Source organism: Pseudophryne corroboree, unplaced genomic scaffold, assembly GCF_028390025.1.
Source record: "Pseudophryne corroboree isolate aPseCor3 unplaced genomic scaffold, aPseCor3.hap2 scaffold_578, whole genome shotgun sequence".
Lineage (NCBI taxonomy): Eukaryota > Metazoa > Chordata > Amphibia > Anura > Myobatrachidae > Pseudophryne > Pseudophryne corroboree.
This window is the reverse complement of record NW_026970177.1, coordinates 162173-185212: the sequence shown is the minus strand read 5'-3', so window position 1 is coordinate 185212 and position 23040 is coordinate 162173. Positions and strand designations below refer to the sequence as shown.

The 23040-nt window shown below is 47.8% G+C and overlaps 22 non-coding genes and 4 pseudogenes across 22 annotated transcripts; 4 read left to right on the top strand and 22 right to left on the bottom strand.

Moving 5' to 3' along the window:
• Nucleotides 1–118: 118 nt before the first annotated feature.
• Nucleotides 119–254, bottom strand: LOC135034058 (U1 spliceosomal RNA; annotated as a pseudogene).
• A 152-nt stretch (nucleotides 255–406) lies between these two features.
• LOC135033982 (U1 spliceosomal RNA) lies at nucleotides 407–570 on the bottom strand. Its single transcript, XR_010229289.1, has one exon. It is a non-coding gene; the product is annotated as a U1 spliceosomal RNA (small nuclear RNA).
• A 671-nt stretch (nucleotides 571–1241) lies between these two features.
• LOC135034040 (U1 spliceosomal RNA) lies at nucleotides 1242–1404 on the bottom strand. The gene has a single exon (XR_010229341.1). It is a non-coding gene; the product is annotated as a U1 spliceosomal RNA (small nuclear RNA).
• A 144-nt stretch (nucleotides 1405–1548) lies between these two features.
• LOC135034097 (U5 spliceosomal RNA) lies at nucleotides 1549–1664 on the top strand. Its single transcript, XR_010229376.1, has one exon. It is a non-coding gene; the product is annotated as a U5 spliceosomal RNA (small nuclear RNA).
• Nucleotides 1665–1934: 270 nt separating this feature from the next.
• LOC135034101 (U5 spliceosomal RNA) lies at nucleotides 1935–2050 on the top strand. Its single transcript, XR_010229380.1, has one exon. It is a non-coding gene; the product is annotated as a U5 spliceosomal RNA (small nuclear RNA).
• Nucleotides 2051–2336: 286 nt separating this feature from the next.
• LOC135034098 (U5 spliceosomal RNA) lies at nucleotides 2337–2452 on the top strand. The gene has a single exon (XR_010229377.1). It is a non-coding gene; the product is annotated as a U5 spliceosomal RNA (small nuclear RNA).
• A 274-nt stretch (nucleotides 2453–2726) lies between these two features.
• Nucleotides 2727–2842, top strand: LOC135034104 (U5 spliceosomal RNA). The gene has a single exon (XR_010229383.1). It is a non-coding gene; the product is annotated as a U5 spliceosomal RNA (small nuclear RNA).
• Nucleotides 2843–8202: 5360 nt separating this feature from the next.
• Nucleotides 8203–8276, bottom strand: TRNAN-AUU (transfer RNA asparagine (anticodon AUU)). Its single transcript has one exon. It is a non-coding gene; the product is annotated as a tRNA-Asn (tRNA).
• Nucleotides 8277–10230: 1954 nt separating this feature from the next.
• Nucleotides 10231–10393, bottom strand: LOC135034009 (U1 spliceosomal RNA). The gene has a single exon (XR_010229316.1). It is a non-coding gene; the product is annotated as a U1 spliceosomal RNA (small nuclear RNA).
• Nucleotides 10394–10535: 142 nt separating this feature from the next.
• On the bottom strand, nucleotides 10536–10699 carry LOC135033954 (U1 spliceosomal RNA). Its single transcript, XR_010229263.1, has one exon. It is a non-coding gene; the product is annotated as a U1 spliceosomal RNA (small nuclear RNA).
• A 674-nt stretch (nucleotides 10700–11373) lies between these two features.
• On the bottom strand, nucleotides 11374–11536 carry LOC135034038 (U1 spliceosomal RNA). The gene has a single exon (XR_010229339.1). It is a non-coding gene; the product is annotated as a U1 spliceosomal RNA (small nuclear RNA).
• A 152-nt stretch (nucleotides 11537–11688) lies between these two features.
• LOC135033981 (U1 spliceosomal RNA) lies at nucleotides 11689–11852 on the bottom strand. Its single transcript, XR_010229288.1, has one exon. It is a non-coding gene; the product is annotated as a U1 spliceosomal RNA (small nuclear RNA).
• Nucleotides 11853–12526: 674 nt separating this feature from the next.
• LOC135034008 (U1 spliceosomal RNA) lies at nucleotides 12527–12689 on the bottom strand. Its single transcript, XR_010229315.1, has one exon. It is a non-coding gene; the product is annotated as a U1 spliceosomal RNA (small nuclear RNA).
• A 152-nt stretch (nucleotides 12690–12841) lies between these two features.
• LOC135033964 (U1 spliceosomal RNA) lies at nucleotides 12842–13005 on the bottom strand. Its single transcript, XR_010229272.1, has one exon. It is a non-coding gene; the product is annotated as a U1 spliceosomal RNA (small nuclear RNA).
• Nucleotides 13006–13703: 698 nt separating this feature from the next.
• Nucleotides 13704–13839, bottom strand: LOC135034057 (U1 spliceosomal RNA; annotated as a pseudogene).
• Nucleotides 13840–13991: 152 nt separating this feature from the next.
• LOC135033980 (U1 spliceosomal RNA) lies at nucleotides 13992–14155 on the bottom strand. The gene has a single exon (XR_010229287.1). It is a non-coding gene; the product is annotated as a U1 spliceosomal RNA (small nuclear RNA).
• A 674-nt stretch (nucleotides 14156–14829) lies between these two features.
• On the bottom strand, nucleotides 14830–14992 carry LOC135034046 (U1 spliceosomal RNA). The gene has a single exon (XR_010229347.1). It is a non-coding gene; the product is annotated as a U1 spliceosomal RNA (small nuclear RNA).
• Nucleotides 14993–15144: 152 nt separating this feature from the next.
• LOC135034080 (U1 spliceosomal RNA) lies at nucleotides 15145–15308 on the bottom strand. The gene has a single exon (XR_010229365.1). It is a non-coding gene; the product is annotated as a U1 spliceosomal RNA (small nuclear RNA).
• A 674-nt stretch (nucleotides 15309–15982) lies between these two features.
• Nucleotides 15983–16145, bottom strand: LOC135034026 (U1 spliceosomal RNA). The gene has a single exon (XR_010229333.1). It is a non-coding gene; the product is annotated as a U1 spliceosomal RNA (small nuclear RNA).
• A 152-nt stretch (nucleotides 16146–16297) lies between these two features.
• On the bottom strand, nucleotides 16298–16461 carry LOC135034137 (U1 spliceosomal RNA). The gene has a single exon (XR_010229415.1). It is a non-coding gene; the product is annotated as a U1 spliceosomal RNA (small nuclear RNA).
• A 698-nt stretch (nucleotides 16462–17159) lies between these two features.
• On the bottom strand, nucleotides 17160–17295 carry LOC135034055 (U1 spliceosomal RNA; annotated as a pseudogene).
• A 152-nt stretch (nucleotides 17296–17447) lies between these two features.
• Nucleotides 17448–17611, bottom strand: LOC135034116 (U1 spliceosomal RNA). Its single transcript, XR_010229395.1, has one exon. It is a non-coding gene; the product is annotated as a U1 spliceosomal RNA (small nuclear RNA).
• A 3239-nt stretch (nucleotides 17612–20850) lies between these two features.
• On the bottom strand, nucleotides 20851–21014 carry LOC135034062 (U1 spliceosomal RNA). Its single transcript, XR_010229352.1, has one exon. It is a non-coding gene; the product is annotated as a U1 spliceosomal RNA (small nuclear RNA).
• Nucleotides 21015–21684: 670 nt separating this feature from the next.
• On the bottom strand, nucleotides 21685–21847 carry LOC135034089 (U1 spliceosomal RNA). The gene has a single exon (XR_010229371.1). It is a non-coding gene; the product is annotated as a U1 spliceosomal RNA (small nuclear RNA).
• A 152-nt stretch (nucleotides 21848–21999) lies between these two features.
• Nucleotides 22000–22163, bottom strand: LOC135033987 (U1 spliceosomal RNA). The gene has a single exon (XR_010229294.1). It is a non-coding gene; the product is annotated as a U1 spliceosomal RNA (small nuclear RNA).
• Nucleotides 22164–22858: 695 nt separating this feature from the next.
• LOC135034075 (U1 spliceosomal RNA) lies at nucleotides 22859–23000 on the bottom strand (annotated as a pseudogene).
• Between the last annotated feature and the right edge of the window lie 40 nt (nucleotides 23001–23040).

Genomic DNA, 23040 nt, shown 5'->3' with positions numbered 1-23040 from the left:
TAGTGCGCAAGGGCATAGAAGGGAGCGGCTCAAGAAAAGAGAAGTGGAAACAGACAGCAAACTAGGCTGGAGAGAGACCTGAGACAAAGAGATCTGAATTATACGAGAGCCGACGAGGGGAAACACAAATTATGCAGTCAAGTTTCCCACATTTGGGGAAATCGCAGGAGCAGCACACCCAGAGTGCAATGGTTGAGCCTTGCCCTGGGAGAAGCACCTTCATGATCATAGTATCTCACCTGGCAGGTAAGTAGGAGTTGGGCTAGAGCTGGGGAGGGTCGCTGCTCGGGTTCCCCCCTGTGAAGTGAAGGAGATCCAACTGAGGCAGCACCAGGGAACTCTCGAAAGAAGAACAAGGCTAGAGGAAGATCTGAGACAAAGAAATCTGACTTTTACCAGAGCTGACCAGAGGAAAGCACAAACACAGTCTCCCACTACCACAAATAATGCAGTCAAGTTTCCCACATTTGGGGAAATCACAGGGGTCAGCATACCCAAAATGCAATGAATGAACCTCACCCTGGGAGAAAAATCTTCATGACCATGGTATCTCCTATGCAAAATAAGTATGATTTGGGATAGGGCTGGGGAGGGCCGCTGCTCAGGCACATCTCTGTCAAGTAAAGGAGATTCAACTGAGGCAGCACAAGGGAACTCTCATCTGGGGACAACAACTGCAGGGAGAACACATATTTTCAGATGAACATGGGAGGGCAGAAGGCTGCCTAATACTGAAGCACCCCCAAACAACAAACCAAATGCAACAACTAGTGCAAGCATTCCTGGGGGAAGGCCTGCAGCAGATGGATTTGCATATGGTGATGTCATCCAAACAGTGGGTCAAAGTTGGCTTCAACCCTCGTCTGCATATGAAAAGAGACAAGGGGCGTGCAGGGCATGGCGGCCTTTTGCGGCGCTTGGATGACCCCTAGTTCGCATTACACACCTCCACCCTCCTTCGGTGTGGGGCTCATGTTGGCTATTCCCCAGCCCCTGAAGCATTCAAGCTGATTTCTTGCAGCAGCTGGGCACTGTAACTGCTCCAGAGACGCTCTGTAAGGCAAGTAAAAGGGTGTGGGTCCTGCAGCACTACCTGTAGTTTGCATTGTGCGTTGGAAGGCACGAAGTAAGCAGACGGGAGAAGTCAGGATAGTGCGCAAGGGCATAGAAGGGAGCGGCTCAAGAAAAGAGAAGTAGAAACAGACAGCAAACTAGGCTGGAGAGAGACCTGAGACAAAGAGATCTGAATTATACGAGAGCCGACCAGGGGAAACACAAATTATGCAGTCAAGTTTCCCACATTTGGGGAAATCGCAGAAGCAGCACACCCAGAGTGCAATGGGTGAGCCTTGCCCTGGGAGAAGCACCTTCATGATCATAGTATCTCACCTGGCAGGTAAGTAGGAGTTGGGCTAGAGATGGGGAGGGTCGCTGCTCGAGCATCCCCCTGTCAAGTAAAGGAGATTCAACTGAGGCAGCACAAGGGAACTCTCATCTGGGGACAACAACTGCAGGGAGAACACATATTTTCAGATAAAAATCTTGGTCATGCTCTGGTTTCTCTTCAGAACGAACAAATCTTTCGCCTTTTACTAAAGATTTCCGTGGAGAGGAGCAAAACCGAGTTTTATCTCAATTTTTGCATGCCCCATCTTTTTGGGGTTTCTTTTATCGGTTTAAAGATAGAATGAGTGTGCTTTAATGTAAGCTCATTTGCATAGAAATGACAGTAAATGTTTGTTTCTTTTCAAACAGAACTTTCTTGACCATGCTACTTGCTTGAAAGATCTGGGAGCACATGGAATACAGTACAAACCATGCTTATAGCAAGGAGAAGACAGGTGAGAAATCTGCTTTCTTTCAAATTGGGCGCTCACTTTGATCTGAATGAGGACTGCTGGCACGGCACTCAGGCGACAGGTGGAATCTTGGTCATGCTCTGGTTTCTCTTCAGAACGAACAAATCTTTCGCCTTTTATTAAAGATTTCCGTGGAGAGGAGCAAAACTGAGTTTTATCTCAATTTTTGCATGCCCCATATTATTGGGGTTTCTGTTATCGGATTAAAGACAGAACGAGTGTGCTTTCTTGTTAGCTTTAATGTAAGTTTATTTGCATAACAATGACAATAAATGTCTGTTTCTTTTCAAGCAGAACTTTCTTGACCATACTAATTGCTTGAAAGATCTAGGAGCACATGGAAAAGAGTACAAACCATGCTTATAGCAAGGGGAAGCCTGGTGAGAAATCTGCTTTCTTTCTTTCAAATTGGGTGCTCACTTTGAGCTGAATGAGGACTGCTGGCATGGCATTCAGGCGACAGGTTGAATCTTGGTCATGCTCTGGTTTCTCTTCAGAACGAACAAATCTTTCGCCTTTTACTAAAGATTTCCGTGGAGAGGAGCAAAACTGAGTTTTATCTCAATTTTTGCATGCCCCGTCTTATTGGGGTTTCTTTTATCAGTTTAAAGATAGAACGAGTGTGCTTTAATGTAAGCTCATTTGCGTAGAAATGACAGTAAATGTTTGTTTCTTTTCAAACAGAACTTTCTTGACTATACTAATTGCTTGAAAGATCTGGGAGCACATGGAAAAGAGTACAAACCATGTTTATAGCAAGGGGAAGCCTGGTGAGAAATCTGCTTTCTTTCATTCAAATTGGGTGCTCACTTTGAGCTGAATGAGAACTGCTGGCATGGCACTCAGGCGACAGGTGGAATCTTGGTCATGCTCTGGTTTCTCTTCAGAACTAACAAATATTTCGCCTTTTATTAAAGATTTCCGTGGAGAGGAGCAAAACTGAGTTTTATCTCAATTTTTGCATGCCCCATATTATTGGGGTTTCTTTTATCAGTTTAAAGACAGAACGAGTGTGCTTTCTTGTTAGCTTTAATGTAAGTTTATTTGCATAACAATGACAGTAAATGTTTGTTTCTTTTCAAACAGAACTTTCTTGACCATGCTACTTGCTTGAAAGATCTGGGAGCACATGGAAAACAGTACAAACCATGCAGTATCACAAGAAGATAGAGCAGAATTGAGGACACGTCAACAATTTCTGCCGAAGGTGGTTCATCTTTCCACATGGTGCCTTTGGCCACTGACACCTTCGTTGAGTCAAAGTCTCTGGCTGTGGTCAGAACTTTGAAAATTTATGTCACCAGAACGGTTCAGATTAGGAAAACAGAGGCTCTGTTTGTCCTGTATGCTCCCAACATGATTGGGTGTCCTGCTTCCATGCAGACCATTATGCGCTGGATCTGTGGTAAGATTCAGCATGCTCATTCCACGGCAGGATTGCCGTTACTGAATTAGGTGAAGACCCATTCTACTAGAAAGGTGGGTTCATCCTGGGCAGCTGGTCGGGGAGTCTCGGCATTGCAACTTTGCCGAGCAGCTATTTAGTAAACACTTTTGCTAAGTTTTACAAGTTTGATACCTTGGCTGATGATAACCTCAAGTTGGGTCATTCGGTGCTGCAGAGTCGTACGCACTCTCCCACCCGTTCAAGAGCTTTGGTATAACCCCATGGTTCTTAATGTGACCCCAGCATCCTCTAGGTCGTATGAGAAAATAGGATTTTAATACCTACCGGTAAATCCTTTTCTCTTAGTACGTAGAGGATGCTGGGCACCCGTCCCAGTCCATACTGTGTCTGCAGTTATTACTTGTGGTTATACACATGTTGTGTTACGGTTCTGGTCAGCTTTTTGCTGCAATTGTTCATGCCGTTGGCTTGTGTTCTGTTGAATGCCACGTTCTGCGGCATGCTTAAGGTGTGAGCTGGTAAGATGCTCACCTTAGTTTAACAATAAATCCTTTCCTCGAAATGTCCGTCTCCCTGGGCACAGTTCCTATAACTGGAGTCTGGAGGAGGGGCATAGAGGGAGGAGCCAGTTCACACCCTTTGAAAGTCTTAAAGTGCCCATGTCTCTTGCGGATCCCGTCTATACCCCATGGTTCTTAATGTGACCCCAGCATCCTCTACGGACTAAGAGAAAAGGATGCCCTTGTGTACTATCCTGACTTCTCCTCCCGTCTGCTTACTTTGTGCCTTCCAACGCACAATGCGAACTACAGGTGGTGCTGCAGGGCCCACACCCTTTTACTTGCCTTACAGAGCAGCTCTGGAGCTGTTACAGTGCCCAGCTGCTGCAAGAAATCAGCATGAATGCTTCAGGGGATGGGGCATGGCCAACATGAGCCCCACACCAAAGGAGGGTGGGGGTGTTTAATGCGAACTAGGGGTCATCCAAGCACTGCAAAAGGCCGCCATGCCCTGCATGCCCCTTTTCTCTTTTTATATGCAGATGAGGGTTCCAGCCAACTTTGGCCCACTGCTTGGATGACATCACCGTATGCAAATCCGTCTGCTGCAGACCTTCCCCCAGGAATGCTTGTACTAGTTGTTGGATATGGTTTGATATTTGATGGTGCTTCAGTATTAGGCAGCCTTCCGCCCTCCCATGTTCATCTGAAAAGATGTGGTCTCCCTGCAGTTGTTGTCCCCAGACGAGAGTTCCCTTGTGCTTCCTCAGTTGAATCTCCTTAACTTGACGGGGGAGGGGCTGCCCGAGCTGCCACCCTCCCCAGCCCTATCCCAACTCATACTTATTTTACATATTAGATCTCTTGATCATGAAGATTGTTCTCACAGGGTGAGGTTCATCCATTATATTTTAAAATAGGAAGGTACAAATTACATATTTGAATTGCATCTATGTGCTGGATTCAAATGTCCCCCCCCTTCCTTTCTCAATTGTGCCCGTCAGCAGCTATTCTAAGGTTGCTGCCAATGGGTGTGACACATTAATTTCTTCTGTGGGGTACACTGGACTCCACAAGGATTCACATTGGGGTGTAGAGTAGGATCTTGATCTGAGGCACCAACCGGCTCAAAGCTTTTGACTGTTCCCAAGAAGCTCAGTGCATTCTCCTCTATAACCCCGCTTCCATGAACAGGGAGCTCAGTTTGTAGTTGGTGCCTTCAGTAGCAGGCCAATTAACAGGGGCCTGCCTCAGGCAGCCTATTCTTAGCTATTAATTTTGACAAGAAAAGAAGAACTTGTTTTATGAGAATCTACAAGGGCTGCAGCAGGCTAGGTCTAATAGACATCTTTACTGCAGCTTCATCACTCCCAGCGGCGCTGTATACTCCCGTGCCCTGGTTGCTGGGTCACTGCAGCGGAGGCTCCGGTTTCATCCTAAGGTCAGTCACACACACACCACCCTTCCGGATCACGAGGCCGCTGATGAAGGGGAGCGAGGCCGTAGGGGGTGGGCCGTGTGCGCACTGCGGTGGACACTGATTACTGGGCAGCCGCTCCACTAGCCACCAGGTACAGTTAAGGAGCACAGGTCTGGGGTTTTTTCTCCTATATTAACCCAATTTTGTACTGCCCGCAGCGCATTGTGATAGGTAATAGGGCCTGATTCAGGTTGGATTGCAATCACAATAAGCGATCCAACTGCAAAAATTGCTAAGAGCATACGCATGTGCCTGCATTTTCTGCGGCACCCCGCAGAGAATGTGATCGCCTCTGCCTGTCAATCGGGGCGGGGAAGGGGGGGAGAGGTGGGTCAGCAACACTCCATTTCCAAGTCAGGGATGGAGCGGTGCGGGGGCAAGGCTTCAAAATGGGGTCTGCAACGGAGGAGACACAGGGGGCGTGGTCACAGCGGCTGTATGACATCACATTCAGCCGCTGTGATCACAAAAATGGTGGCGGCTTCCTGCGCGCACATACAGTCTGCACCAGCAGGAGCCTACACCATTTTTTATGATCACGCTGAACTGCAGTGCGACTGCAATTACAGCATGGTCAAGAAGGGAGGCGTCATGCTGGGTGGCCATGCCCTGTCACTGTGCAGGAGCCAGCACCGCTCACACACTAGTCCCCGGGTGCAGCCCCCAACCCCCGGGACACCCGGAGCAACAAAATGTAGATTCAGGCCACCAGGCCATGCCCCTACCTATGAAACCATGCCTCCTTTTTACCATTGCGCTGCTTATCTGCGCGCACTGCATTACAATCTCCCTCGCCACCTCTCTGGGTGTCACCAGTGATAGTGACACCTCTGCCATGCTTGTAGCAGCTGGTCCTAAGTTCTACGCCTCAAACCCTGAGTGTTTGCCCTTGTGACTTGTTGATCATCATAGCGAAGCAGATGCTTACAGAAAACTGCAGGGGCTTAGATTGAAAATAAAAAAATTGATGGGTATAAGGTAGAGAGGAGCGGGTTCGGTTCTCCGAGAACCGAGTTCCCCACGAACTCCACGTGGTTTACACTGGTCCGAGGCAGGCTCGGTTGTTCCCGCCTGACTCGGAAAACCTGAACAAGGGAAAATGTCATCATCCCGCTGTCGGATTCTCGCGAGATTCGGATTCCATATAAAGAGCTGCGCGTTGCTGCCATTTTTACTCGTGCATTGAAGAGAGAGCGGAGAGGACGTGGCTATGTTCTCTCAGTGGAAATCTCAATATCAGTGCTCAGTATCAGTGGTTACTTATTGCTGCTCAGTAATACTAGTAGTGTGTCTCTCCTGCTCAGTGTCAGTTCTCAGTAGTATCCTCATCAGTGCTCAGTATCACTGCTCATTGTCTTGTGCTGCATTGTGGTGCTCAGCATACTACAGTACATTACTAATAGTCCAGTGCTGCATCTTGCTGCTCAGTGTCAGTTCTAGTATCCTCATCAGTGCTCACTATCACTGCTCATTGCATTGTGGTGTTCTGTATACTACAATAACATAGTAATATAGTAACATAGTTTTTGAGGTTGAATAGAGGCAAATTGCCCATCGTGTTCAACCTGTTTTAAGTTGTGATGATTCTACATACTTGCTGAATAATGTTTTATGACTAGTTAGCTACTATAACTCATGTTACCCCCGGATTAACCATGTTGATATTTTAAGTATTATAACCTTGGATAGCTTTTTCATTCAGAAATGTATCCATTCCTTTTTTAAATCCAATTACAGAGTCCGCCATTACCACCTTCCCTGGCAGGGAATTCCACATCCTGATTGCCCTAACAGTGAAGAAACCTTTCCTCCATTGCGTTCTGAACTTTCCTCCAGTCGCAGCGAGTGACCACGTGTTCTTTTAATAAATAATTCCTCTGATAACTCTTTGTTATGTATCTTTACATATTTGAAGATATTAATAATATCTCCTCTTAGGCACCTCTTTTCTAGTGTATAAATATTCAGCCTAGTAAGTCTTTCCTTATAGTCCAGTACTTTTAGGCCTTTAATCAATTTAGTCTTCAGGATCTCTTACACTTCCATGAGCAGCAGAGTAGTGCAATGGAAGCATGCTGGGCCCATAACCCAGAGGTTGATTGATCGAAACTATCCTCTGCTATGTGCATTTTTTTTTTTATAATTAAAGTAATCAAAAACTGGGATTGATATTTTGGCTCTTTTATTTTTACTTAAAGTACAATAACTTTTATCATTTTAATTTGTTTTAATAGTATATTGACAGCATTGTTTTCTTTAAAAAATCCACTTAATTTTCTTTACCCTATTACTGAAATGGTAATTGACAAAAACAAACTACATTGTCACCAGAAGAGCAATGCAAAATGTACAAGTGATATATGAAAATCATCTTCCATCTTGAATTTCAATGATGCATTGGGACAACAATTTGTGAGAAACATCTTCACCCATAAAGAAAGATTTTCTTAATTCCTTACCTGTGTGCTGATTAGATATCACCTTGTTTTCACATTAAACAGACTTCCCCATGAGGAAGCAGCAAGGATGCAGTGACGTTTCCTGGTGTCAACCTGTATTATTTCAGTAGACATTGAAATGAGGATGCATCTTTGATGCCTTTCCAATGAAGCAAGTTTATTTCAGTAATAGGTGAAAAACCATTCCTACAAAGGTGTTAATCAGAGACTTGGCTTTGTGGACACTTTTCAGAGAGCAAATTTGTTAGCATAAACATAAAATCAGAAAATGAAGAGCTGTTTAATCACTCAATTGGACTTTTCTGCCAGCATATTTTTTTTTCTCTGCAACCCACTGCTAAATTGTGCTTCCTAGCTGTTTTTTTATAAAATCACTTAATCAAATCTAACTCTGATTACATCAGAGAAGGCCAGGTACCCTACACCATAAGGGTTTTTTTTGAAATTTTGACTTGTCTACTTAAAGATCACCAAAATCTGATTACAAGGTCAATTACATCCCTGGGTGGGATTGAACCACCAACCTTTTGGTTAATAGCCAAACACGCTAACCGATTGCGCCACAGAGACACCTTGCGAAAGTCAATACTGACAAAGGCTAATAATCATTCATCTAGAACGTTTCCTAGAAAAACTTTAAAAAGTCAATAATCTGGAGAATTTTTGTAAGATACACATTGGTACTTTCCCATGATGAGTGAGTGCTTCAGGATTTCTTGCACTTACATGGGCTATTAACCAAAAGGTTGATGGTTCAATCCCACCCAGGGATGTAATTGACCTTGTCATCAGATTTTGGTGATCTTTAAGTAGACAAGTCAAAATTTCAAACCCCCTCTTATGGTGTAGGGTACCTGGCCTTCTCTGACGTAATCAGAGTTAGATTTAATTAAGTGATTTTATAAAAAACAGCTAGGAAGCACAATTTAGCAGTGGGTTGCAGAGAAAAAAATAACATTTTAAACCTACCGGTAATTTTTTTTTTCTCGTAGTCCGTAGAGGATGATGGGGACTCCGTAAGGACCATGGGGGATAGACGGGCTCCGCAGCAGACATGGGCACTTTAAGAAAGACTTTAGATCTGGGTGTGCACTGGCTCCTCCCTCTATGCCCCTCCTCCATACCTCAGTTAGAGAAACTGTGCCCAGAGGAGACGGACAGTACGAGGAAAGGATTTTTGTTAATCCAAGGTCAAGATTCATACCAGCCACACCAATCACACCGTATAACTTGTGATATACTACCCAGTTAACAGTATGAAAACTACATAGCATCAGTCCAAGACCGATGAAAACTAACATATAACCCTTATGTAAGCAATAACTATATACAAGTCTTGCAGAAGTAGACCGCACTTGGGACGGGCACCCAGCATCCTCTACGGACTACGAGAAAAAGATTTACCGGTAGGTTTAAAATCTTATTTTCTCTTACGTCCTAGAGGATGCTGGGGACTCCGTAAGGACCATGGGGATTATACCAAAGCTCCCAAACGGGCAGGAGAGTGCGGATGACTCTGCAGCACCGATTGAGCAAACAGGAGGTCCTCCTCAGCCAGGGTATCAAACTTATAGAACTTTGCAAAGGTGTTTGAACCAACTTTGACCCACTGCTTGGATGACATCACCATATGCAAATCCATCTGCGGCAGGCCTTCCCCCAGGAATGCTTGCACTAGTTGTTGCATTTGGTTTGTTGTTTGGGGGTGCTTCAGTATTAGGCAGCCTTCTGCCCTCCCATGTTCATCTGAAAATATGTGTTCTCCCTGCAGTTGTTGTCCCCAGATGAATGAACCTCACCCTGGGAGAACAATCTTCATGACCATGGTATCTCCTATGCAAAATAAGTATGATTTGGAATAGGGCTGGGGAGGGCCGCTGCTCATGCACATCTCTGTCAAGTAAAGGAGATTCAACTGAGGCAGCACAAGGGAACTCCCATCTGGGGACAACAACTGCAGGGAGAACACATATTTTCAGATGAACATGGGAGGGCAGAAGGCTGCCTAATACTGAAGCACCCCCAAACAACAAACCAAATGCAACAACTAGTGCAAGCATTCCTGGGGGAAGTTCTGCAGAAGACGGATTTGCATACGGTGATGTCATCCAAGCAGTGGGTCAAAGTTGGCTTCAACCCTCATCTGCATATGAAAAGAGAAAAGGGGCGTGCAGGGCATGGCGGCCTTTTGCGGTGCTTGGATGACCCCTAGTTCGCATTAAACACCTCCACCCTCCTTTGGTGTGGGGCTCATGTTGGCCATGCCCCATCCCCTGAAGCATTCAAGCAGATTTCTTGCAGCAGCTGGGCACTGTAACAGCTCCAGAGCTGCTCTGTAAGGCAAGTAAAAGGGTGTGGGCCCTGCAGCACTACCTGTAGTTTGCATTGTGCATTGGAAGGCACAAAGTAAGCAGACGGGAGGAGAAGTCAGGATAGTGCACAAGGGTATAGAAGGGAGGGGCTGAAGAAAAGAGAAGCGGAAACAGACAGCAAACTAGGCTGGAGAGAGACCTGAGACAAAGAGATCTGAATTATACGAGAGCCGACCAGGGGAAACACAAATTATGCAGTCAAGTTTCCCACATTTGGGGAAATCGCAGGGGCAGCACACCCAGAGTGCAATGGGTGAGCCTTGCCCTGGGAGAAGCACCTTCATGATCATAGTATCTCACCTGGCAGGTAAGTAGGAGTTGGGCTAGAGCTGGGGAGGGTCTCTGCTCGGGCACCCCCCTGTCAAGTGAAGGAGATCCAACTGAGGCAGCACAAGGGAACTCTCAAAAGAAGAACAAGGCTCTGAAACAAAGAAATCTGACTTTTACCAGAGCTGACCAGAGGAAAACACAAACACAGTCCCCCACTACCACAAATAAAGCAGTCGAGTTTCCCACATTTGGGGAAATCACAGGGGTCAGCATACCCAGAATGCAATGAATGAACCTCACCCTGGGAGAATAATCTTCATGACCATGATATCTCCTATGCAAAATAAGTATGATTTGGGATAGAGCTGGGGAGGGCCGCTGCTCAGGCACATCTCTGTCAAGTTAAGGAGATTCAACTGAGGCAGCACAAGGGAACTCTCATCTAGGGACAACAACTGCAGGGAGAACACATATTTTCAGATGAACATGGGAGGGCAGAAGGCTGCCTAATACTGAAGCACCCCCAAACAACAAACCAAATGCAACAACTAGTGCAAGCATTCCTGGGGGAAGGCCTGCCGCAGATGGATTTGCATATGGTGATGTCATCCAAGCAGTGGGTCAAAGTTGGCTTCAACCCTCGTCTGCATATGAAAACAGAAAAGGGGCGTGCAGGGCATGGTGGCCTTTTGCTGCGCTTGTCTGACCCCTAGTTTGCATTAAACACCTCCACCCTCCTTCGGTGTGGGGCTCATGTTGGCTATGCCCCAGCCCCTGAAGCATTCAAGCTGATTTCTTGCAGCAGCTTGGCACTGCAACAGCTCCAGAGCTGCTCTGTAAGGCAAGTAAAAGGGTGTGGGCCCTGCAGCACTACCTGTAGTTTGCATTGTGCATTGGAAGGCACAAAGTAAGCAGACGGGAGGAGAAGTCAGGATAGTGCACAAGGGTATAGAAGGGAGCGGCTGAAGAAAAGAGAAGTGGAAACAGACTGCAAACTAGGCTGGAGAGAGACCTGAGACAAAGAGATCTGAATTATACGAGAGCCGACCAGGGGAAACACAAATTATGCAGTCAAGTTTCCCACATTTGGGGAAATCGCAGGAGCAGCACACCCAGAGTACAATGGGTGAGCCTTGCCCTGGGAGAAGCACCTTCATGATCATAGTATCTCACCTGGCAGGTAAGTAGGAGTTGGGCTAGAGCTGGGGAGGGTCGCTGCTCGGGTACCCCCCTGTAAAGTGAAGGAGATCCAACTGAGGCAGCACAAGGGAACTCTCGAAAGAAGAACAAGGCTAAAGGAAAATCTGATACAAAGAAATCTGACTTTTACCAGAGCTGACCAGAGGAAAGCACAAACACAGTCTCCCACTACCACAAATAATGCAGTCAAGTTTCCCACATTTGGGGAAATCACAGGGGTCAGCATACCCAAAATGCAATGAATGAACCTCACCCTGGGAGAAAAATCTTCATGACCATGGTATCTCCTATGCAAAATAAGTATGATTTGGAATAGGGCTGGGGAGGGCCGCTGCTCATGCACATCTCTGTCAAGTAAAGGAGATTCAACTGAGGCAGCACAAGGGAACTCTCATCTTGGGACAACAACTGCAGGGAGAACATATATTTTCAGATGAACATGGGAGGGCAGAAGGCTGCCTAATACTGAAGCACCCCCAAACAACAAACCAAATGCAACAACTAGTGCAAGCATTCCTGGGGGAAGGCCTGCCGCAGATGGATTTGCATATGGTGATGTCATCCAAGCAGTGGGTCAAAGTTGGCTTCAACCCTCGTCTGCATATGAAAAGAGAAAAGGGGCGTGCAGGGCATGGTGGCCTTTTGCGGCGCTTGGCTGACCCCTAGTTTGCATTAAACACCTCCTCCCTCCTTTGGTGTGGGGCTCATGTTGGCTATGCCCCAGCCCCTGAAGCATTCAAGCTGATTTCTTGCAGCAGCTGGGCACTGTAACAGCTCCAGAGCTGCTCTGTAAGGCAAGTAAAAGGGTCTGGGCCCTGCAGCACTACCTGTAGATCGCATTGTGCGTTGGAAGGCACAAAGTAAGCAGACAGGAGGAGAAGTCAGGATAGTGCGCAAGGGCATAGAAGGGAGCGGCTCAAGAAAAGAGAAGTGGAAACAGACAGCAAACTAGGCTGGAGAGAGACCTGAGACAAAGAGATCTGAATTATACGAGAGCCGACCAGGGGAAACACAAATTATGCAGTCAAGTTTCCCACATTTGGGGAAATCGCAGGGGCAGCACACCCAGAGTGCAATGGGTGAGCCTTGCCCTGGGAGAAGCACCTTCATGATCATAGTATCTCACCTGGCAGGTAAGTAGGAGTTGGGCTAGAGCTGGGGAGGGTCGCTGTTCGGGCACCCCCCTGTCAAGTGAAAGAGATCCAACTGAGGCAGCACAAGGGAACTCTCGAAAGAAGAACAAGGCTAGAGGAAGATCTGAGACAAAGAAATCTGACTTTTTCCAGAGCTGACCAGAGGAAAGCACAAACACAGTCCCCCACTACCACAAATAATGCAGTCGAGTTTCCCACATTTGGGGAAATCACAGGGGTCAGCATACCCAGAATGCAATGAATGAACCTCACCTTGGGAGAACAATCTTCATGACCATGGTATCGCCTATGCAAAATAAGTATGATTTGGGATAGGGCTGGGGAGGGCCGCTGCTCAGGCACATCTCTGTCAAGTAAAGGAGATTCAACTGAGGCAGCACAAGGGAACTCTCATCTGGGGACAACAACTGCAGGGAAAACACATATTTTCAGATGAACATGTGAGGGCAGAAGGCTGCCTAATACTGAAGCACCCCCAAACAACAAACCAAATGCAACAACTAGTGCAAGCATTCCTGGGGGAAGGCCTGCAGCAGATGGATTTGCATATGGTGATGTCATCCAAGCAGTGGGTCAAAGTTGGCTTCAACCCTCGTCTGCATATGAAAAGAGAAAAGGGGCGTGCAGGGCATGGCGGCCTTTTGCAGCGCTTGGATGACCCCTAGTTCGCATTACACACCTCCACCCTTCTTCGGTGTGGGGCTCATGTTGGCTATGCCCCAGCCCCTGAAGCATTCAAGCTGATTTCTTGCAGCAGCTGGGCACTGTAACTGCTCCAGAGCTACTCTGTAAGGCAAGTAAAAGGGTGTGGGCCCTGCAGCACTACCTGTAGTTCGCATTGTGCGTTGGAAGGCACGAAGTAAGCAGACGGGAGAAGTCAGGATAGTGCGCAAGGGCATAGAAGGGAGCGGCTCAAGAAAAGAGAAGTGGAAACAGACAGCAAACTAGGCTGGAGAGAGACCTGAGACAAAGAGATCTGAATTATACGAGAGCCGACGAGGGGAAACACAAATTATGCAGTCAAGTTTCCCACATTTGGGGAAATCGCAGGAGCAGCACACCCAGAGTGCAATGGTTGAGCCTTGCCCTGGGAGAAGCACCTTCATGATCATAGTATCTCACCTGGCAGGTAAGTAGGAGTTGGGCTAGAGCTGGGGAGGGTCGCTGCTCGGGTTCCCCCCTGTGAAGTGAAGGAGATCCAACTGAGGCAGCACCAGGGAACTCTCGAAAGAAGAACAAGGCTAGAGGAAGATCTGAGACAAAGAAATCTGACTTTTACCAGAGCTGACCAGAGGAAAGCACAAACACAGTCTCCCACTACCACAAATAATGCAGTCAAGTTTCCCACATTTGGGGAAATCACAGGGGTCAGCATACCCAAAATGCAATGAATGAACCTCACCCTGGGAGAAAAATCTTCATGACCATGGTATCTCCTATGCAAAATAAGTATGATTTGGAATAGGGCTGGGGAGGGCCGCTGCTCATGCACATCTCTGTCAAGTAAAGGAGATTCAACTGAGGCAGCACAAGGGAACTCTCATCTTGGGACAACAACTGCAGGGAGAACATATATTTTCAGATGAACATGGGAGGGCAGAAGACTGCCTAATACTGAAGCACCCCCAAACAACAAACCAAATGCAACAACTAGTGCAAGCATTCCTGGGGGAAGGCCTGCCGCAGATGGATTTGCATATGGTGATGTCATCCAAGCAGTGGGTCAAAGTTGGCTTCAACCCTCGTCTGCATATGAAAAGAGAAAAGGGGCGTGCAGGGCATGGTGGCCTTTTGCGGCGCTTGGCTGACCCCTAGTTTGCATTAAACACCTCCACCCTCCTTTGGTGTGGGGCTCATGTTGGCTATGCCCCAGCCCCTGAAGCATTCAAGCTGATTTCTTGCAGCAGCTGGGCACTGTAACAGCTCCAGAGCTGCTCTGTAAGGCAAGTAAAAGGGTGTGGGCCCTGCAGCACTACCTGTAGTTCGCATTGTGCGTTGGAAGGCACAAAGTAAGCAGACAGGAGGAGAAGTCAGGATAGTGCGCAAGGGCATAGAAGGGAGCGGCTCAAGAAAAGAGAAGTGGAAACAGACAGCAAACTAGGCTGGAGAGAGACCTGAGACAAAGAGATCTGAATTATACGAGAGCCGACCAGGGAAAACACAAATTATACAGTCAAGTTTCCCACATTTGGGGAAATCGCAGGAGCAGCACACCCAGAGTGCAATGGGTTAGCCTTGCCCTGGGAGAAGCACCTTCATGATCATAGTATCTCACCTGGCAGGTAAGTAGGAGTTGGGCTAGAGCTGGGGAGGGTCGCTGCTCGGGTACCCCCCTGTAAAGTGAAGGAGATCCAACTAAGGCAGCACAAGGGAACTCTCGAAAGAAGAACAAGGCTAGAGGAAAATCTGAGACAAAGAAATCTGACTTTTACCAGAGCTGACCAGAGGAAAGCACAAACACAGTCCCCCACTACCACAAATAATGCAGTTGAGTTTCCCACATTTGGGGAAATCACAGGGGTCAGCATACCCAAAATGCAATGAATGAACCTCACCCTGGGAGAAAAATCTTCATGACCATGGTATCTCCTATGCAAAATAAGTATGATTTGGAATAGGGCTGGGGAGGTCCGCTGCTCATGCACATCTCTGTCAAGTAAAGGAGATTTAACTGAGGCAGCACAAGGGAACTCTCATCTGGGGACAACAACTGCAGGGAGAACACATATTTTCAGATGAACATGGGAGGGCAGAAGGCTGCCTAATACTGAAGCACCCCCAAACAACAAACCAAATGCAACAACTAGTGCAAGCATTCCTGGGGGAAGTTCTGCAGAAGACGGATTTGCATACGGTGATGTCATCCAAGCAGTGGGTCAAAGTTGGCTTCAACCCTCATCTGCATATGAAAAGAGAAAAGGGGCGTGCAGGGCATGGCTGCCTTTTGCGGTGCTTGGATGACCCCTAGTTCGCATTAAACACCTCCACCCTCCTTTGGTGTGGGGCTCATGTTGGCCATGCCCCATCCCCTGAAGCATTCAAGCTGATTTCTTGCAGCAGCTGGGCACTGTAACAGCTCCAGAGCTGCTCTGTAAGGCAAGTAAAAGGGTGTGGGCCCTGCAGCACTACCTGTAGTTTGCATTGTGCATTGGAAGGCACAAAGTAAGCAGACGGGAGGAGAAGTCAGGATAGTGCACAAGGGTATAGAAGGGAGCGGCTGAAGAAAAGAGAAGTGGAAACAGACAGCAAACTAGGCTGGAGAGAGACCTGAGACAAAGAGATCTGAATTATACGAGAGCCGACCAAGGGAAACACAAATTATGCAGTCAAGTTTCCCACATTTGGGGAAATCGCAGGGGCAGCACACCCAGAGTGCAATGGGTGAGCCTTGCCCTGGGAGAAGCACCTTCATGATCATAGTATCTCACCTGGCAGGTAAGTAGGAGTTGGGCTAGAGCTGGGGAGGGTCGCTGTTCGGGCACCCCCCTGTCAAGTGAAAGAGATCCAACTGAGGCAGCACAAGGGAACTCTCGAAAGAAGAACAAGGCTAGAGGAAGATCTGAGACAAAGAAATCTGACTTTTTCCAGAGCTGGCCAGAGGAAAGCACAAACACAGTCCCCCACTACCACAAATAATGCAGTCGAGTTTCCCACATTTGGGGAAATCACAGGGGTCAGCATACCCAGAATGCAATGAATGAACCTCACCCTGGGAGAACAATCTTCATGACCATGGTATCGCCTATGCAAAATAAGTATGATTTGGGATAGGGCTGGGGAGGGCCGCTGCTCAGGCACATCTCTGTCAAGTAAAGGAGATTCAACTGAGGCAGCGCAAGGGAACTCTCATCTGGGGACAACAACTGCAGGGAGAACACATATTTTCAGATGAACATGTGAGGGCAGAAGGCTGCCTAATACTGAAGCACCCCCAAACAACAAACCAAATGCAACAACTAGTGCAAGCATTCCTGGGGGAAGGCCTGCAGCAGATGGATTTGCATATGGTGATGTCATCCAAGCAGTGGGTCAAAGTTGGCTTCAACCCTCGTCTGCATATGAAAAGAGAAAAGGGGCGTGCAGGGCATGGCGGCCTTTTGCAGCGCTTGGATGACCCCAAGTTTGCATTACACACCTCCTCCCTCCTTCGGTGTGGGGCTCATGTTGGCTATGCCCCAGCCCCTGAAGCATTCAAGCTGATTTCTTGCAGCAGCTGGGCACTGTAACTGCTCCAGAGCTACTCTGTAAGACAAGTAAAAGGGTGTGGGCCCTGCAGCACTACCTGTAGTTCGCATTGTGCGTTGGAAGGCACGAAGTAAGCAGACGGGAGAAGTCAGGATAGTGCGCAAGGGCATAGAAGGGAGCGGCTCAAGAAAAGAGAAGTGGAAACAGACAGCAAACTAGGCTGGAGAGAGACCTGAGACAAAGAGATCTGAATTATACGAGAGCCGACGAGGGGAAACACAAATTATGCAGTCAAGTTTCCCACATTTGGGGAAATCGCAGGAGCAGCACACCCAGAGTGCAATGGTTGAGCCTTGCCCTGGGAGAAGCACCTTCATGATCATAGTATCTCACCTGGCAGGTAAGTAGGAGTTGGGCTAGAGCTGGGGAGGGTCGCTGCTCGGGTTCCCCCCTGTGAAGTGAAGGAGATCCAACTGAAGCAGCACCAGGGAACTCTCGAAAGAAGAACTAGGCTAGAGGAAGATCTGAGACAAAGAAATCTGACTTTTACCAGAGCTGACCAGAGGAAAGCACAAACACAGTCCCCCACTACCACAAATAATGCAGTCGAGTTTCCCACATTTGGGAAAATCACAGGGGTCAGCATACCCAGAATGCAATGAATGAACCTCACCCTGGGAGAACAATCTTCATGACCATGGTATCTCCTATGCAAAATAAGTTTGATTTGGGATAGGGCTGGTGAGGGCCGCTGCTCAGGCACATCTCTGTCAAGTAAAGGAGATTCAACTGAGGCAGCACAAGGGAACTCTCATCTGGGGACAACAACTGCAGGGAGACCACATCTTTTCAGATGAACATGGGAGGGCGGAAGGCTGCCTAATACTGAAGCACCATCAAATATCAAACCATGGCCCTCATTCCGAGTTGATCGCTCGCAAGGCGATTTTAGCAGAGTTACACACGCTAAGCCGCCGCCTGCTGGGAGTGAATCTTAGCTTCTTAAAATTGCGACCGATGTATTCGCAATATTGCGATTACAAACTACTTAGCAGTTTCAGAGTAGCTTCAGTCTTACTCGGCATCTGCGATCAGTTCAGTGCTTGTCGTTCCTGGTTTGACGTCACAAACACTCCCAGAGTTCGCCCAGACACTCCCCCGTTTCTCCGGCCACTCCTGCGTTTTTTCCGGAAACTGTAGCGTTTTTTCCCACACGCCCATAAAACGGCCTGTTTCCGCCCAGTAACACCCATTTCCTGTCAATCACATTACGATCGCCGGAGCGAAGAAAAAGCCGTGAGTAAAAATACTTTCTTCATTGTAAAATTACTTGGCGCAGTCGCAGTGCGAATATTGCGCATGCGTGCTAAGCAGAATTTCACTGCGATGCGATGAAATTTACAGAGCGAACGACTCGGAATGAGGGCCCATATGCAACAACTAGTACAAGCACTCCTGGGGGAAGGTCTGCAGCAGACGGATTTGCATACGGTGATGTTATCCAAGCAGTGGGCCAAAGTTGACTGGAACCCTCATCTGCATATGAAAAGAGAAAAGGGGCATGCAGGGCATGGCGGCCTTTTGCAGTGCTTGGATGACCCCTAGTTCGCATTAAACACCCCCACCCTCCTTTGGTGTGGGGCTCATGTTGGCCATGCCCCATCCCCTGATGCATTCAAGCTGATTTCTTGCAGCAGCTGGGCACTGTAACAGCTCCAGAGCTGTTCTGTAAGGCAAGTAAAAGGGTGTGGGCCCTGCAGCACCACCTGTTGTTCGCATTGTGCGTTGGAAGGCACAAATTAAGCAGACGGGAGGAGAAGTCAGGATAGTGCGCAAGGGCATTCTTTTCTCTTAGTCCGGGGGCAAGGCTTCAAAATGGGGTCTGCAACGGAGGAGACACAGGGGGCGTGGTCACAGCAGCTTTTCTCTACAGTCTGCACCAGCAGGAGCCTACACCATTTTTTATGATCACGCTGAACTGCAGTGCGACTGCAATTACAGCATGGTCAAGAAGGGAGGCGTCATGCTGGGTGGCCATGCCCTGTCACTGTGCAGGAGCCAGCACCGCTCACACACTAGTCCCCGGGTGCAGCCCCCAACCCCCGGGACACCCGGAGCAACAAAATGTAGATTCAGGCCACCAGGCCACGCCCCTACCTATGAAACCATGCCTCCTTTTTACCATTGCGCTGTTTATCTGCGCGCACTGCATTACAATCTCCCTCGCCACCTCTCTGGGTGTCACCAGTGATAGTGACACCTCTGCCATGCTTGTAGCAGCTGGTCCTAAGATCTACGCCTCAAGCCCTGAGTGTTTGCCCTTGTGACTTGTTGATCATCATAGCGAAGCAGATGCTTACAGAAAACTGCAGGGGCTTAGATTGAAAATAAAAACAATTGATGGGTATAAGGTAGAGAGGAGCGGGTTCGGTTCTCCGAGAACCGAATTCCCCACGAACTCCACGTGGTTTACATTGGTCCGAGGCAGGCTCGGTTGTTCCTGCCTGACTCGGAAAACCTGAACAAGGGAAAATGTCATCATCCCGCTGTCAGATTCTCGTGAGATTCGGATTCCATATAAAGAGCTGCGCGTTGCTGCCATTTTTACTCGTGCATTGAAGAGAGAGCGGAGAGGACGTGGCTATGTTCTCTCAGTGGAAATCTCAATATCAGTGCTCAGTATCAGTGGTTACTTATTGCTGCTCAGTAATACTAGTAGTGTGTCTCTCCTGCTCAGTGTCAGTTCTCAGTAGTATCCTCATCAGTGCTCAGTATCACTGCTCATTGTCTTGTGCTGCATTGTGGTGCTCAGCATACTACAGTACATTACTAATAGTCCAGTGCTGCATCTTGCTGCTCAGTGTCAGTTCTAGTATCCTCATCAGTGCTCACTATCACTGCTCATTGCATTGTGGTGTTCTGTATACTACAGTAACATAGTAATATAGTATATATAGAGGAGCGGGTTCGGTTCTCCGAGAACCGAATTCCCGACGAACTCCACGTGGTTTACACTGGTCCGAGGCAGGCTCGGTTGTTCCCGCCTGACTCGGAAAACCTGAACAAGGGAAAATGTCATCATCCCGCTGTCGGATTCTCGCGAGATTCGGATTCCATATAAAGAGCTGCGCGTTGCCGCCATTTTTACTCGTGCATTGAAGAGAGAGCGGAGAGGACGTGGCTATGTTCTCTCAGTGGAAATCTCAATATCAGTGCTCAGTATCAGTGGTTACTTATTGCTGCTCAGTAATACTAGTAGTGTGTCTCTCCTGCTCAGTGTCAGTTCTCAGTAGTATCCTCATCAGTGCTCAGTATCACTGCTCATTGTCTTGTGCTGCATTGTGGTGCTCAGCATACTACAGTACATTACTAATAGTCCAGTGCTGCATCTTGCTGCTCAGTGTCAGTTCTAGTATCCTCATCAGTGCTCACTATCACTGCTCATTACATTGTGGTGTTCTGTATACTACAGTAACATAGTAATATAGTAACATATGGTAACATAGTTTTTGAGGTTGAATAGAGGCAAATTGCCCATCGTGTTCAACCTGTTTTAAGTTGTGATGATTCTACATACTTGCTGAATAATGTTTTATGACTAGTTAGCTACTATAACTCATGTTACCCCCGGATTAACCATGTTGATATTTTAAGTATTATAACCTTGGATAGCTTTTTCATTCAGAAATGTATTCATTCCTTTTTTAAATCCAATTACAGAGTCCGCCATTACCACCTTCCCTGGCAGGGAATTCCACATCCTGATTGCCCTAACAGTGAAGATCATAGTATCTCACCTGGCAGGTAAGTAGGAGTTGGGCTAGAGCTGTGGAGGATTGCTGCTCGGGCACCCCCTGTCAAGTGAAGGAGATCCAACTGAGGCAGCACAAGGGAACTCTCGAAAGAAGAACAAGGCTAGAGGAAGATCTGAGACAAAGAAATCTGACTTTTACCAGAGCTGACCAGAGGAAAGCACAAACACAGTCCCCCACTACCACAAATAATGCAGTCGAGTTTCCCACATTTGGGGAAATCACAGGGGTCAGCATACCCAGAGTGCAATGAATGAACCTCACCCTGGGAGAACAATCTTCATGACCATGGTATCTCCTATGCAAAATAAGTATGATTTGGGATAGGGCTGGGGAGGGCCGCTGCTCAGGCACATCTCTGTCAAGTAAAGGAGATTCAACTGAGGCAGCACAAGGGAACTCTCATCTGGGGACAACAACTGCAGGGAGAACACATATTTTCAGATGAACATGGGAGGGCAGAAGGCTGCCTAATACTGAAGCACCCCCAAACAACAAACCAAATGCAACTACTAGTGCAAGCATTCCTGGGGGAAGGCCTGCAGCAGACGGATTTGCATATGGTGATGTCATCCAAGCAGTGGGTCAAAGTTGGCTTCAACCCTCGTCTGCATATGAAAATAAAAAAGGGGTGTGCAGGGCATGGCTGCCTTTTGCGGCGCTTGGATGACCCCTAGTTCGCATTAAACACCTCCACCCTCCTTCGGTGTGGGGCTCATGTTGGCTATGCCCCAGCCCCTGAAGCATTCAAGCTGATTTCTTGCAGCAGCTGGGCACTGTAACAGCTCCAGAGCTGCTCTGTAAAGCAAGTAAAAGGGTGTGGGCCCTGCAGCACTACCTGTAGTTTGCATTGTGCGTTGGAAGGCACAAAGTAAGCAGACGGGGAAGTCAGGATAGTGCACAAGGGCATAGAAGGGAGCGGCTCAAGAAAAGAGAAGTGGAAACAGACAGCAAACTAGGCTGGAGAGAGACCTGAGACAAAGAGATCTGAATTATACGAGAGCCGACCAGAGGAAACACAAATTATGTAATCAAGTGTCCCACATTTGGGGAAATCGTAGGAGCAGCACACCCAGAGTGCATTGGGTGAGCCTTGCCCTGGGAGAAGCACCTTCCTGATCAAGGTATCTCACCTGGCAGGTAAGTAGGAGTTGGGCTAGAGCTGGGGAGGGTTGGTGCTCGGGTACCCCCCTGTCAAGTGAAGGAGATCCAACTGAGGCAGCACAAGGAAACTCTCGAAAAAAGAACAAGGCTAGATGAAGATCTGAGACATAGAAATCTGACTTTTACCAGAGCTGACCAGAGGAAAGCACAAACACAGTCCCCCACTACAACAAATAATGCAGTCGAGTTTCCCACATTTGGGGAAATCACAAGGGTCAGCATACCCAGAATGCAATGAATGAACCTCACCCTGGGAGAACAATCTTCATAATAATGTTATCTCCTATGCAAAATAAGTATGATTTGGGATAGGGCAGGGGAGGGCCGCTGCTCAGGCACATCTCTGTCAAGTAAAGGAGATTCAACTGAGGCAGCACAAGGGAACTCTCATCTGGGGACAACAACTGCAGGGAGAACACATATTTTCAGATGAAAATGGGAGAGCAGAAGGCTGCCTAATACTGAAGCACCCCCAAACAACAAACCAAATGCAACAACTAGTACAAGCATTCCTGGGAAAAGGTCTGCAGAAGACGGATTTGCATACGGTGATGTCATCCAAGCAGTGGGACAAAGTTGGCTGGAACCCTCATCTGCATATGAAAAGAGAAAAGGGGTATGCAGGGCATGGCGGCCTTTTGCGGTGCTTGGATGACCCTTAGTTTGCATTAAACACCTCCACCCTCCGTCGGTGTGGGGCTCATGTTGGCTATGCCCCAGCCCCTGAAGCATTCAAGCTGATTTCTTGCAGCAGCTGGGCACTGTAACAGCTCCAGAGCTGCTCTGTAAGGCAAGTAAAAGGGTGTGGGCCCTGCAGCACTACCTGTAGTTTGCATTGTGCATTGGAAGGCACAAAGTAAGCAGACAGGAGGAGATGTCAGGATAGTCCACAAGGGTATAGAAGGGAGGGGCTTAAGAAAAAAGACGTGGAAACAGACAGCAAACTAGGCTGGAGAGAGACCTGAGACAAAGAGATCTGAATTATATGAGAGCCGACCAGGGGAAACACAAATTATGCAGTCAAGTTTCCCACATTTGGGGAAATCGCAGGGGCAGCACACCCAGAGTGCATTGGGTGAGCCTTGCCCTGGGAGAAGCACCTACATGATCATAGTATCTCACCTGGCAGGTAAGTAGGAGTTGGGCTAGAGCTGGGGAGGGTCGCTGCTCGGGCACC